The sequence below is a fragment of the Pseudophryne corroboree genome, chromosome 11 (assembly GCF_028390025.1).
Source record: "Pseudophryne corroboree isolate aPseCor3 chromosome 11, aPseCor3.hap2, whole genome shotgun sequence".
Classification (NCBI taxonomy): Eukaryota; Metazoa; Chordata; class Amphibia; order Anura; family Myobatrachidae; genus Pseudophryne; species Pseudophryne corroboree.
The window spans coordinates 169,262,471-169,277,298 of NC_086454.1; the positions used below are offsets into that span (position 1 = coordinate 169,262,471).

Here is a 14,828-nt window from a genome sequence, read left to right on the forward strand (position 1 = left end):
TCCATGATCTATATTTACATCTTGGTAGGTTCTATTGGTTTTGTTGTAAGTACAATACAGTTAATATCTCTGAGAAAGAAAATATCTATAAATTGCATAAATTAAGAATCTTACACACTGAGAGACAGGTTTATCTGTCATTTAATTCCAATAAAATGTATCCACTAAGAATCTTTTACTCTGACAAAAAAATGTACATGCTACCATATGAATGAGGTTTCATTGTGTACTGTTAACAATTCTGGACTCTGAAACCTATAATCTGTATAAAAATTTGGTAGGTCCTAATTGCTTTTTTTGTAAATACAATGTAATATTTATCTCTCTGATTATTATTCCTGTAACTTGTAGAAAATAAGATCTCACACTCTAAGAGAAAGTTGTATATGTGCTGTTAGAAGAGAGGTTCCGTGGTATAATGGTTAGCACTCTGGACTCTGAATCCAGTGATCCGAGTTCAAATCTCAGTGGAACCTGATGTGTTTTAGTACCTTCAGTTTAAGTTCTTGATTGACAGAAAGTCTTCTTTTTCATACATATAATAATTTTTTTAAGTCACTGATTTTTGTAAATATGTACTAAAAGCTTAAAAAAGGTAGTTATAGAAATGTATGTAATTATATGAATTTTACTATATAACCCAAATAAGCGTTGATGTAAATATATGTACAATAATTGCAATAAAATGTGTCTTCTAAGAATCTAACATTTTAGAAAAAAATGTTTAGCTCTCCCTCATGAATGAAGTTTCTTGGTGTATTGGTAACCACTCTGATCTTTGAATCCAGTTATCTGTATTATTATGTTGGTAGGTCCTATTGGTTTTTTGTAAGTACCGTTCAGTTTATATTTCTCTGAGAGTACATTCTAATAAAAACTGTTTAAATGCTTCCTCATGAATGAGGTTTCCTGGTGTATTTGTAACCATTTTGGACTCTGAATCCATGATTTGTATTTACATCTTGGTAGGTGCTATTGTTTTTTTGTAAGTATTATGCAGTTCATATCTCTGAGAAAGAAAATATCTATAAATTGCATAATTTAAGAATCATACACACTGAGAGACAGGTTTATCGGTAATATAATTCCAATAAAATGTAACCTCTAAGAATCTTACACTGTGAGAACATTTTTTACATGCCACCATATGAATGAGCTTTCATGGTGTACTGTTAACAATTCTGGACTCTGAAACTAATAATCTGTATATACAAATTGGTAGGTCCTAATGGTTTTATTTGTAAATACAATGTAGTACATATCTCTCTGAATGAATATTTCTGTATCATGTAGAAATAAAGATCTTACACTCTGAGAGAAAGTTTTATATGTGTTATTAGAAGGGAGATTCCAAGGTGTTATGGTTAGCACTCTGTACTCTGAATCCAGTAAATTGAGTTCAAATATCGGTGGGACCAGGTGCATTTTAGTACAAAGTTTAAGTCCTTGATTGACAAAAACTTTTCTTTTTTATACATATAATACATTTTTTTTTAAATCACTGATTATTGTAAAAATGTACTAAAATCTAAAAAAAGGTAGTTATAGAAATGTTTGTAATTATATGAATTTTACTGTGTAATCCAAATAAGCATTGATGTTAATATATGTACAATAACTTTAATAAAATGTGTCTTCTAAGAATCTAACATTTTAGAAAAAAATGTTTAGATGCTCCCTAATGAATGTGGTTTCTTGGTGTATTGGTAACCACTCCACTCTGATCTTTGAATACAGTGATCTGTATTTAAATCTTGGTAGGTCCTATTAGTTTTTTGTAAGTACCATTCAGTTCATATCTCTCTGAGAGTACATTCTTATAAAAATATTTAGATGCTCCCTAATGGATGAGGTTTCATGGTATATTGGTAAACATTTTGGACTCTGAATCCATGGTCTATATTTACATCTTGGTAGGTTCTATTGGTTTTGTTGTAAGTACAATGCTGTTAATATCTCTGAGTAAGAAAATATCTATAAATTGCATAAATTAAGAATCTTACACACTGAGAGACAGGTTTATCTGTCATTTAATTCCAATAAAATGTATCCACTAAGAATCTTATACTCTGACAAAAAATGTACATGCTACCATATGAATGAGGTGTCATTGTGTACTGTTAACAATTCTGGACTCTGAAACCTATAATCTGTATAAAAATTTGGTAGGTCCTAATGGCTTTTTTTTGTAAATACAATGCAATACTTATCTCTCTGATTATTATTCCTGTAACTTGTAGAAAATAAGATCTCACACTTTAAGAGAAAGTTGTATATGTTGTGTTAGAAGAGAGGTTCCATGGTGTAATGGTTAGCACTCTGGACTCTGAATCCAGTGATCTGAGTTCAAATCTCGGTGGGACCTGATGTGTTTTAGTACCTTCAGTTTAAGTTCTTTATTGACAGAAAGTCTTCTTTTTCATACATATAATAATTTTTTTAAATCACTGATTTTTGTAAATATGTACTAAAAGCTTAAAAAGGTAGTTATAGAAAAGTATGTAATTATATGAATTTTACTATATAACCCAAATAAGCGTTGATGTAAATATATGTACAATAATTGCAATAAAATGTGTCTTCTAAGAATCTAACATTTTAGAAAAAAATGTTTAGCTCTCCCTCATGAATGAAGTTTCTTGATGTATTGGTAACCACTCGGATCTTTGAATCCAGTGGTCTGTATTTAAATCTAGGTATGTCCTACTGGTTTTTTATTAAGTACCGTTCAGTTTATATTTCTCTGAGAGTACATTTTAATAAAAACTGTTTAAATGCTTCCTCATGAATGAGGTTTCCTGGTGTATTTGTAACCATTTTGGACTCTGAATCCATGATTTGTATTTACATCTTGGTAGGTCCTATTGTTTTTTTGTAAGTATTATGCAGTTCATATCTCTGAGAAAGAAAATATCTATAAATTGCATAAATTAAGAATCATACACACTGAGAGACAGGTTTATCTGTAATATAATTCCAATAAAATTTAACCTCTAAGAATCTTACACTGTGAGAAAATTTTTTACATGCCACCATATGAATGAGCTTTCATGGTGTACTGTTAACAATTCTGGACTCTGAAACCAATAATCTGTATATACAAATTGATAGGTCCTAATGGTTTTATTTGTAAATACAATGTAGTACATATCTCTCTGAATGAATATTTCTGTATCTTGTAGAAATTAAGATCTTACACTCTGAGAGAAAGTTTTATATGTGTTATTAGAAGGGAGATTCCATTGTGTTATGGTTAGCACTCTGGACTCTGAATGCAGTAAATTGAGTTCAAATATCAGTGGGACAAGGTGCATTTTAGTACCTTCAGTTTAAGTCCTTGATTGACAAAAACTTTTCTTTTTTATACATATAATACATTTTTTTAAATCACTGATTATTGTAAAAATGTACTAAAATCTAAAAAAGGTAGTTATAGAAATGTTTGTAATTATATAAATGTTACTGTGTAATCCAAATAAGCATTGATGTTAATATATGTACAATAACTTCAATAAAATGTGTCTTCTAAGAATCTAACATTTTTGAAAAAAATGTTTAGATGTTCCCTAATGAATGTGGTTTCTTGGTGTATTGGTAACCACTCCACTCTGGTCTTTGAATACAGTGATCTGTATTTAAATCTTGGTAGGTCCTATTGGTTTTTTGTAAGTACCATTCAGTTCATATCTCTCTGAGAGTACATTCTTATAAAAATATTTAGATGCTCCCTAATGGATGAGGTTTCTTGGTGTATTGGTAAACATTTTGGACTCTGAATCCATGATCTATATTTACATCTTGGTAGGTTCTATTGGTTTTGTTGTAAGTACAATACAGTTAATATCTCTGAGAAAGAAAATATCTATAAATTGCATAAATTAAGAATCTTACACACTGAGAGACAGGTTTATCTGTCATTTAATTCCAATAAAATGTATCCACTAAGAATCTTATACTCTGAAAAAAAAAATGTACATGCTACCATATGAATAAGGTTTCATTGTGTACTGTTAACAATTCTGGACTCTGAAACCTATAATCTGTATAAAAATTTGGTAGGTCCTAATGGCTTTTTTTTTGTAAATACAATGTAATACTTATCTCTCTGATTATTATTCCTGTAACTTGTAGAAAATAAGATCTCACACTCTAAGAGAAAGTTGTATATGTTGTGTTAGAAGAGAGGTTCCATGGTGTAATGGTTAGCACTCTGGACTCTGAATCCAGCGATCCGAGTTCAAATCTCGGTGGGACCTGATGTGTTTTAGTACCTTCAGTTTAAGTTCTTGATTGACAGAAAGTCTACTTTTTCATACATATAATAATTGTTTTAAATCACTGATTTTTGTAAATATGTACTAAAATCTAAAAAAGGTAGTTATAGAAATGTATGTAATTATATGAATTTTACTATATAACCCAAATAAGCGTTGATGTAAATATATGTACAATAATTGCAATAAAATGTGTCTTCTAAGAATCTAACATTTTTGAAAAAAATGTTTAGCTGTCCCTCATGAATGAAGTTTCTTGGTGTATTGGTAACCACTGATCTTTGAATCCAGTGATCTGGATTTAAATCTTGGTAGGTCCTATTGGTTTTTTGTAAGTACCGTTCAGTTTATATTTCTCTGAGAGTACATTCTAATAAAACTGTTTAAATGCTTCCTCATGAATGAGGTTTCCTGGTGTATTTGTAACCATTTTGGACTCTGAATCCATGATTTGTATTTACATCTTGGTAGGTCCTATTGTTTTTTTGTAAGTATTATGCAGTTCATATCTCTGAGAAAGAAAATATCTATAAATTGCATAAATTAAGAATCATACACACTGAGAGACAGGTTTATCGGTAATATAATTCCAATAAAATGTAACCTCTAAGAATCTTACACTGTGAGAACATTTTTTACATGCCACCATATGAATGAGCTTTCATGGTGTACTGTTAACAATTCTGGACTCTGAAACTAATAATCTGTATATACAAATTGGTAGGTCCTAATGGTTTTATTTGTAAATACAATGAAGTACATATCTCTCTGAATGAATATTTCTGTATCTTGTAGAAATAAAGATCTTACACTCTGAGAGAAAGTTTTATATGTGTTATTAGAAGGGAGATTCCATGGTGTTATGGTTAGCACTCTGTACTCTGAATCCAGTAAATTGAGTTCAAATCTCAGTGGGACCAGTTGCATTTTAGTACCTTCAGTTTAAGTCCTTGATTGACAAAAACTTTTCTTTTTTATACATATAATACATTTTTTTAAATCACTGATTATTGTAAAAATGTACTAAAATCTAAAAAAAGGTAGTTATAGAAATGTTTGTAATTATATAAATGTTACTGTGTAATCCAAATAAGCATTGATGTTAATATATGTACAATAACTTCAATAAAATGTGTCTTCTAAGAATCTAACATTTTAGAAAAAAATGTTTAGATGTTCCCTAATGAATGTGGTTTCTTGGTGTATTGGTAACCACTCCACTCTGATCTTTGAATACAGTGATCTGTATTTAAATCTTGGTAGGTCTTATTGGTTTTTTGTAAGTACCATTCAGTTCATATCTCTCTGAGAGTACATTCTTATAAAAATATTTAGATGCTCCCTAATGGATGAGGTTTCATGGTGTATTGGTAAACATTTTGGACTCTGAATCCATGATCTATATTTACATCTTGGTAGGTTCTATTGGTTTTGTTGTAAGTACAATACAGTTAATATCTCTGAGAAAGAAAATATCTATAAATTGCATAAATTAAGAATCTTACACACTGAGAGACAGGTTTATCTGTCATTTAATTCCAATAAAATGTATCCACTAAGAATCTTATACTCTGACAAAAAAATGTACATGCTACCATATGAATAAGGTTTCATTGTGTACTGTTAACAATTCTGGACTCTGAAACCTATAATCTGTATAAACATTTGGTAGGTCCTAATGGCTTTTTTTTGTAAATACAATGTAATACTTATGTCTCTGATTATTATTCCTGTAATTTGTAGAAAATAAGATCTCACACTCTAAGAGAAAGTTGTATATGTTGTGTTAGAAGAGAGGTTCCATGGTGTAATGGTTAGCACTCTGGACTCTGAATCCAGCGATCCGAGTTCAAATCTCGGTGGGACCTGATGTGTTTTAGTACCTTCAGTTTAAGTTCTTGATTGACAGAAAGTCTACTTTTTCATACATATAATAATTTTTTTAAATCACTGATTTTTGTAAATATGTACTAAAAGCTAAAAAAAGGTAGTTATAGAAATGTATGTAATTATATGAATTTTACTATATAACCCAAATAAGCGTTGATGTAAATATATGCACAATAATTGCAATAAAATGTGTCTTCTAAGAATCTAACATTTTAGAAAAAAATGTTTAGCTCTCCCTCATGAATGAAGTTTCTTGGTGTATTGGTAACCACTCTGATCTTTGAATCCAGTGATCTGTATTTAAATCTTGGTAGGTCCTATTGGTTTTTTGTAAGTACCATTCAGTTTATATTTCTCTGAGAGTACATTCTAATAAAAACTGTTTAAATGCTTCCTCATGAATGAGGTTTCCTGGTGTATTTGTAACCATTTTGGACTCTGAATCCATGATTTGTATTTACATCTTGGTAGGTCCTATTGTTTTTTTGTAAGTATTATGCAGTTCATATCTCTGAGAAAGAAAATATCTATAAATTGCATAAATTAAGAATCATACACACTGAGAGACAGGTTTATCGGTAATATAATTCCAATAAAATGTAACCTCTAAGAATCTTACACTGTGGGAACATTTTTTACATGCCACCATATGAATGAGCTTTCATGGTGTACTGTTAACAATTCTGAACTCTGAAACTAATAATCTGTATATACAAATTGGTAGGTCCTAATGGTTTTATTTGTAAATACAATGTAGTACATATCTCTCTGAATGAATATTTCTGTATCATGTAGAAATAAAGATCTTACACTCTGAGAGAAAGTTTTATATGTGTTATTAGAAGGGAGATTCCATGGTGTTATGGTTAGCACTCTGTACTCTGAATCCAGTAAATTGAGTTCAAATCTCGGTGGGACCAGGTGCATTTTAGTACCTTCAGTTTAAGTCCTTGATTGACAAAAACTTTTCTTTTTTATACATATAATACATTTTTTTAAATCACTGATTATTTTAAAAATTTACTAAAATCTAAAAAAGGTAGTTATAGAAATGTTTGTAATTATATGAATTTTACTGTGTAATCCAATAAGCATTGATGTTAATATATGTACAATAACTTCAATAAAATGTGTCTTCTAAGAATCTAACATTTTTGAATTTTTTTTTAGATGTTCCCTAATGAATGTGGTTTCTTGGTGTATTGGTAACCACTCCACTCTGATCTTTGAATACAGTGACCTGTATTTAAATCTTGGTAGGTCTTATTGGTTTTTTGTAAGTACCATTCAGTTCATATCTCTCTGAGAGTACATTCTTATAAAAATATTTAGATGCTCCCTAATGGATGGGGTTTCATGGTGTATTGGTAAACATTTTGGACTCTGAATCCATGATCTATATTTACATCTTGGTAGGTTCTATTGGTTTTGTTGTAAGTACAATACAGTTAATATCTCTGAGAAAGAAAATATCTATAAATTGCATAAATGAAGAATCTTACACACTGAGAGACAGGTTTATCTGTCATTTAATTCCAATAAAATGTATCCACTAAGAATCTTATACTCTGACAAAAAAATGTACATGCTACCATATGAATAAGGTTTCATTGTGTACTGTTAACAATTCTGGACTCTGAAACCTATAATCTGTATAAAAATTTGGTAGGTCCTAATGGCTTTTTTTTGTAAATACAATGTAATACTTATCTCTCTGATTATTATTCCTGTAATTTGTAGAAAATAAGATCTCACACTCTAAGAGAAAGTTGTATATGTTGTGTTAGAAGAGAGGTTCCATGGTGTAATGGTTAGCACTCTGGACTCTGAATCCAGCGATCCGAGTTCAAATCTCGGTGGGACCTGATGTGTTTTAGTACCTTCAGTTTAAGTTCTTGATTGACAGAAAGTCTACTTTTTCATACATATAATAATTTTTTTAAATCACTGATTTTTGTAAATATGTACTAAAAGCTAAAAAAAGGTAGTTATAGAAATGTATGTAATTATATGAATTTTACTATATAACCCAAATAAGCGTTGATGTAAATATATGCACAATAATTGCAATAAAATGTGTCTTCTAAGAATCTAACATTTTAGAAAAAAATGTTTAGCTCTCCCTCATGAATGAAGTTTCTTGGTGTATTGGTAACCACTCTGATCTTTGAATCCAGTGATCTGTATTTAAATCTTGGTAGGTCCTATTGGTTTTTTGTAAGTACCGTTCAGTTTATATTTCTCTGAGAGTACATTCTAATAAAAACTGTTTAAATGCTTCCTCATGAATGAGGTTTCCTGGTGTATTTGTAACCATTTTGGACTCTGAATCCATGATTTGTATTTACATCTTGGTAGGTCCTATTGTTTTTTTGTAAGTATTATGCAGTTCATAACTCTGAGAAAGAAAATATCTATAAATTGCATAAATTAAGAATCATACACACTGAGAGACAGGTTTATCGGTAATATAATTCCAATAAAATGTAACCTCTAAGAATCTTACACTGTGAGAACATTTTTTACATGCCACCATAGGAATGAGCTTTCATGGTGTACTGTTAACAATTCTGGACTCTGAAACTAATAATCTGTATATACAAATTGGTAGGTCCTAATGGTTTTATTTGCAAATACAATGTAGTACATATCTCTCTGAATGAATATTTCTGTATCTTGTAGAAATAAAGAACTTACTCTCTGAGAGAAAGTTTTATATGTGTTATTAGAAGGGAGATTCCATGGTTTTATGGTTAGCACTCTGTACTCTGAATCCAGTAAATTGAGTTCAAATCTCGGTGGGACCAGGCGCATTTTAGTACAAAGTTTAATTCCTTGATTGACAAAAACTTTTCTTTTTTATACATATAATACATTTTTTTAAATCACTGATTATTGTAAAAATGTACTAAAATCTAAAAAAAAGGTAGTTATAGAAATGTTTGTAATTATATGAATTTTACTGTGTAATCCAAATAAGCATTGATGTTAATATATGTACAATAACTTCAATAAAATGTGTCTTCTAAGAATCTAACATTTTAGAAAAAAATGTTTAGATGTTCCCTAATGAATGTGGTTTCTTGGTGTATTGGTAACCACTCCACTCTGATCTTTGAATACAGTGATCTGTATTTAAATCTTGGTAGGTCCTATTGGTTTTTTGTAAGTACCATTCAGTTCATATCTCTCTGAGAGTACATTCTTATAAAAATATTTAGATGCTCCCTAATGGATGAGGTTTAATGGTATATTGGTAAACATTTTGGACTCTGAATCCATGATCTACATTTACATCTTGGTAGGTTCTATTGGTTTTGTTGTAAGTACAATACAGTTAATATCTCTGAGAAAAAAAATATCTATAAATTGCATAAATTAAGAATCTTACACACTGAGAGACAGGTTTATCTGTCATTTAATTCCAATAAAATGTATCCACTAAGAATCTTATACTCTGACAAAAAAATGTACATGCTACCATATGAATGAGGTTTTATTGTGTACTGTTAACAATTCTGGACTCTGAAACCTATAATCTGTATAAAAATTTGGTAGGTCCTAATGGCTTTTTTTTGTAAATACAATGTAATACTTATCTCTCTGATTATTATTCCTGCAACTTGTAGAAAATAAGATCTCACACTCTAAGAGAAAGTTGTATATGTTGTGTTAAAAGAGAGGTTCTATGGTGTAATGGTTAGCACTCTGGACTCTGAATCCAGCGACCCGAGTTCAAATCTCGGTGGGACCTGATGTGTTTTAGTACCTTCAGTTTAAGATCTTGATTGACAGAAAGTCTTCTTTTTCATACATATAATATTTTTTTTAAATCACTGATTTTTGTAAATATGTACTTAAAGCTAAAAAAAAGGTAGTTATAGAAATGTATGTAATTATATGAATTTTACTATATAACCCAAATAAGCGTTGATGTAAATATATGTACAATAATTGCAATAAAATGTGTCTACTAAGAATATAACATTTTAGAAAATTTTTTTAAGCTGTCCCTCATGAATGAAGTTTCTTGGTGTATTGGTAACCACTCTGATCTTTGAATCCAGTGATCTGTATTTAAATCTTGGTAGGTCCTATTGGTTTTTTGTAAGTACCGTTCAGTCTATATTTCTCTGAGAGTACATTCTAATAAAAACTGTTTAAATGCTTCCTCATGAATGAGGTTTCTTGGTGTATTTGTAACCATTTTGGACTCTGAATCCATGATTTGTATTTACATCTTGGTAGGTCCTATTGTTTTTTTGTAAGTATTATGCAGTTCATATCTCTGAGAAAGAAAATATCTATAAATTGCATAAATTAAGAATCATACACACTGAGAGACAGGTTTATCGGTAATATAATTCCAATAAAATGTAACCTCTAAGAATCTTACACTGTGGGAACATTTTTTACATGCCACCATATGAATGAGCTTTCATGGTGTACTGTTAACAATTCTGAACTCTGAAACTAATAATCTGTATATACAAATTGGTAGGTCCTAATGGTTTTATTTGTAAATACAATGTAGTACATATCTCTCTGAATGAATATTTCTGTATCATGTAGAAATAAAGATCTTACACTCTGAGAGAAAGTTTTATATGTGTTATTAGAAGGGAGATTCCATGGTGTTATGGTTAGCACTCTGTACTCTGAATCCAGTAAATTGAGTTCAAATCTCGGTGGGACCAGGTGCATTTTAGTACCTTCAGTTTAAGTCCTTGATTGACAAAAACTTTTCTTTTTTATACATATAATACATTTTTTTAAATCACTGATTATTTTAAAAATTTACTAAAATCTAAAAAAGGTAGTTATAGAAATGTTTGTAATTATATGAATTTTACTGTGTAATCCAATAAGCATTGATGTTAATATATGTACAATAACTTCAATAAAATGTGTCTTCTAAGAATCTAACATTTTTGAAATTTTTTTTAGATGTTCCCTAATGAATGTGGTTTCTTGGTGTATTGGTAACCACTCCACTCTGATCTTTGAATACAGTGATCTGTATTTAAATCTTGGTAGGTCCTATTGGTTTTTGTAAGTACCATTCAGTTCAAATCTCTCTGAGAGTACATTCTTATAAAAATATTTAGATGCTCCCTAATGGATGAGGTTTCATGGTGTATTGGTAAACATTTTGGACTCTGAATCCATGATCTATATTTACATCTTGGTAGGTTCTATTGGTTTTGTTGTAAGTACAATGCTGTTAATATCTCTGAGAAAGAAAATATCTATAAATTGCATAAATTAAGAATCTTACACACTGAGAGACAGGTTTATCTGTCATTTAATTCCAATAAAATGTATCCACTAAGAATCTTATACTCTGACAAAAAATGTACATGCTACCATATGAATGAGGTGTCATTGTGTACTGTTAACAATTCTGGACTCTGAAACCTATAATCTGTATAAAAATTTGGTAGGTCCTAATGGCTTTTTTTTGTAAATACAATGCAATACTTATCTCTCTGATTATTATTCCTGTAACTTGTAGAAAATAAGATCTCACACTCTAAGAGAAAGTTGTATATGTTGTGTTAGAAGAGAGGTTCCATGGTGTAATGGTTAGCACTCTGGACTCTGAATCCAGCGATCTGAGTTCAAATCTCGGTGGGACCTGATGTGTTTTAGTACCTTCAGTTTAAGTTCTTTATTGACAGAAAGTCTTCTTTTTCATACATATAATAATTTTTTTAAATCACTGATTTTTGTAAATATGTACTAAAAGCTTAAAAAGGTAGTTATAGAAATGTATGTAATTATATGAATTTTACTATATAACCCAAATAAGCGTTGATGTAAATATATGTACAATAATTGCAATAAAATGTGTCTTCTAAGAATCTAACATTTTAGAAAAAAATGTTTAGCTCTCCCTCATAAATGAAGTTTCTTGATGTATTGGTAACCACTCTGATCTTTGAATCCAGTGGTCTGTATTTAAATCTTGGTAGGTCCTATTGGTTTTTTGTAAGTACCGTTCAGTTTATATTTCTCTGAGAGTACATTCTAATAAAAACTGTTTAAATGCTTCCTCATGAATGAGGTTTCCTGGTGTATTTGTAACCATTTTGGACTCTGAATCCATGATTTGTATTTACATCTTGGTAGGTCCTATTGTTTTTTTGTAAGTATTATGCAGATCATATCTCTGAGAAAGAAAATATCTATAAATTGCATAAATTAAGAATCATACACACTGAGAGACAGGTTTATCGGTAATATAATTCCAATAAAATGTAACCTCTAAGAATCTTACACTGTGAGAACATTTTTTACATGCCACCATATGAATGAGCTTTCATGGTGTACTGTTAACAATTCTGGACTCTGAAACTAATAATCTGTATACACAAATTGGTAGGTCCTAATGGTTTTATTTGTAAATACAATGTAGTACATATCTCTCTGAATGAATATTTCTGTATCTTGTAGAAATAAAGATCTTACACTCTGAGAGAAAGTTTTATATGTGTTATTAGAAGGGAGATTCCATGGTGTTATGGTTAGCACTCTGTACTCTGAATCCAGTAAATTGAGTTCAAATCTCGGTGGGACCAGGTGCATTTTAGTACAAAGTTTAAGTCCTTGGTTGACAAAAACTTTTCTTTTTTTATACATATAATACATTTTTTTAAAATCACTGATTATTGTAAAAATGTACTAAAATCTAAAAAAAGGTAGTTATAGAAATGTTTGTAATAATTAGAGATGAGAGCCGGAAATTTTTCGGGTTTTGTGTTTTGGTTTTGGGTTCGGTTCCGCGGCCGTGTTTTGGGTTCGACCGCGTTTTGGCAAAACCTAACCGAATTTTTTTTGTCGGATTCTGGTGTGTTTTGGATTCGGGTGTTTTTTTCCAAAAAACCTAAAAAACAGCTTAAATCATAGAATTTGGGGGTCATTTTGATCCCAAAGTATTATTAACCTCAAAAACCATCATTTCCACTCATTTTCAGTCTATTCTGAATACCTCACACCTCACAATATTATTTTTAGTCCTAAAATTTGCACCGAGGTCGCTGGATGACTAAGCTAAGCGACCCTAGTGGATGACACAAACACCTGGCCCATCTAGGAGTGTCACTGCAGTGTCACGCAGGATGTCCCTTCCAAAAAACCCTCCCCAAACAGCACATGACGCAAAGAAAAAAAGAGGCGCAATGAGGTAGCTGTGTGAGTAAGATAAGCGACCCTAGTGGCCGACACAAACACCGGGCCCATCTAGGAGTGTCACTGCAGTGTCACGCAGGATGTCCCTTCCAAAAAACCCTCCCCAAACAGCACATGACGCAAAGAAAAAAAGAGGCGCAATGAGGTAGCTGTGTGAGTAAGATAAGCGACCCTAGTGGCCGACACAAACACCAGGCCCATCTAGGAGTGTCACTGCAGTGTCACGCAGGATGTCCCTTCCAAAAAACCCTCCCCAAACAGCACATGACGCAAAGAAAAAAAGAGGCGCAATGAGGTAGCTGTGTGAGTAAGATAAGCGACCCTAGTGGCCGACACAAACACCGGGCCCATCTAGGAGTGTCACTGCAGTGTCACGCAGGATGTCCCTTCCAAAAAACCCTCCCCAAACAGCACATGACGCAAAGAAAAAAAGAGGCGCAATGAGGTAGCTGTGTGAGTAAGATAAGCGACCCTAGTGGCCGACACAAACACCGGGCCCATCTAGGAGTGTCACTGCAGTGTCACGCAGGATGTCCCTTCCAAAAAACCCTCCCCAAACAGCACATGACGCAAAGAAAAAAAGAGGCGCAATGAGGTAGCTGTGTGAGTAAGATAAGCGACCCTAGTGGCCGACACAAACACCGGGCCCATCTAGGAGTGTCACTGCAGTGTCACGCAGGATGTCCCTTCCAAAAAACCCTCCCCAAACAGCACATGACGCAAAGAAAAAAAGAGGCGCAATGAGGTAGCTGTGTGAGTAAGATAAGCGACCCTAGTGGCCGACACAAACACCGGGCCCATCTAGGAGTGTCACTGCAGTGTCACGCAGGATGTCCCTTCCAAAAAACCCTCCCCAAACAGCACATGACGCAAAGAAAAAAAGAGGCGCAATGAGGTAGCTGTGTGAGTAAGATAAGCGACCCTAGTGGCCGACACAAACACCGGGCCCATCTAGGAGTGTCACTGCAGTGTCACGCAGGATGTCCCTTCCAAAAAACCCTCCCCAAACAGCACATGACGCAAAGAAAAAAAGAGGCGCAATGAGGTAGCTGTGTGAGTAAGATAAGCGACCCTAGTGGCCGACACAAACACCGGGCCCATCTAGGAGTGTCACTGCAGTGTCACGCAGGATGTCCCTTCCAAAAAACCCTCCCCAAACAGCACATGACGCAAAGAAAAAAAGAGGCGCAATGAGGTAGCTGTGTGAGTAAGATAAGCGACCCTAGTGGCCGACACAAACACCGGGCCCATCTAGGAGTGTCACTGCAGTGTCACGCAGGATGTCCCTTCCAAAAAACCCTCCCCAAACAGCACATGACACAAAGAAAAAAAGAGGCGCAATGAGGTAGCTGTGTGAGTAAGATAAGCGACCCTAGTGGCCGACACAAACACCGGGCCCATCTTGGAGTGTCACTGCAGTGTCACGCAGGATGTCCCTTCCAAAAAACCCTCCCCAAACAGCACATGACGCAA

At 32.5% G+C, this 14,828-nt stretch overlaps 7 non-coding genes across 7 annotated transcripts; all 7 read left to right on the forward strand.

Annotated features, from left to right (window-relative positions):
- The first annotated feature begins 404 nt into the window (after positions 1 to 404).
- Positions 405 to 476, forward strand: TRNAQ-CUG (transfer RNA glutamine (anticodon CUG)). Its single transcript has one exon. It is a non-coding gene; the product is annotated as a tRNA-Gln (tRNA).
- Positions 477 to 2,293: 1,817 nt separating this feature from the next.
- On the forward strand, positions 2,294 to 2,365 carry TRNAQ-CUG (transfer RNA glutamine (anticodon CUG)). Its single transcript has one exon. It is a non-coding gene; the product is annotated as a tRNA-Gln (tRNA).
- A 1,819-nt stretch (positions 2,366 to 4,184) lies between these two features.
- Positions 4,185 to 4,256, forward strand: TRNAQ-CUG (transfer RNA glutamine (anticodon CUG)). Its single transcript has one exon. It is a non-coding gene; the product is annotated as a tRNA-Gln (tRNA).
- Positions 4,257 to 6,070: 1,814 nt separating this feature from the next.
- On the forward strand, positions 6,071 to 6,142 carry TRNAQ-CUG (transfer RNA glutamine (anticodon CUG)). Its single transcript has one exon. It is a non-coding gene; the product is annotated as a tRNA-Gln (tRNA).
- Positions 6,143 to 7,957: 1,815 nt separating this feature from the next.
- TRNAQ-CUG (transfer RNA glutamine (anticodon CUG)) lies at positions 7,958 to 8,029 on the forward strand. Its single transcript has one exon. It is a non-coding gene; the product is annotated as a tRNA-Gln (tRNA).
- Positions 8,030 to 9,846: 1,817 nt separating this feature from the next.
- Positions 9,847 to 9,918, forward strand: TRNAQ-CUG (transfer RNA glutamine (anticodon CUG)). The gene has a single exon. It is a non-coding gene; the product is annotated as a tRNA-Gln (tRNA).
- A 1,814-nt stretch (positions 9,919 to 11,732) lies between these two features.
- Positions 11,733 to 11,804, forward strand: TRNAQ-CUG (transfer RNA glutamine (anticodon CUG)). Its single transcript has one exon. It is a non-coding gene; the product is annotated as a tRNA-Gln (tRNA).
- The last annotated feature ends 3,024 nt before the right edge of the window (positions 11,805 to 14,828 follow it).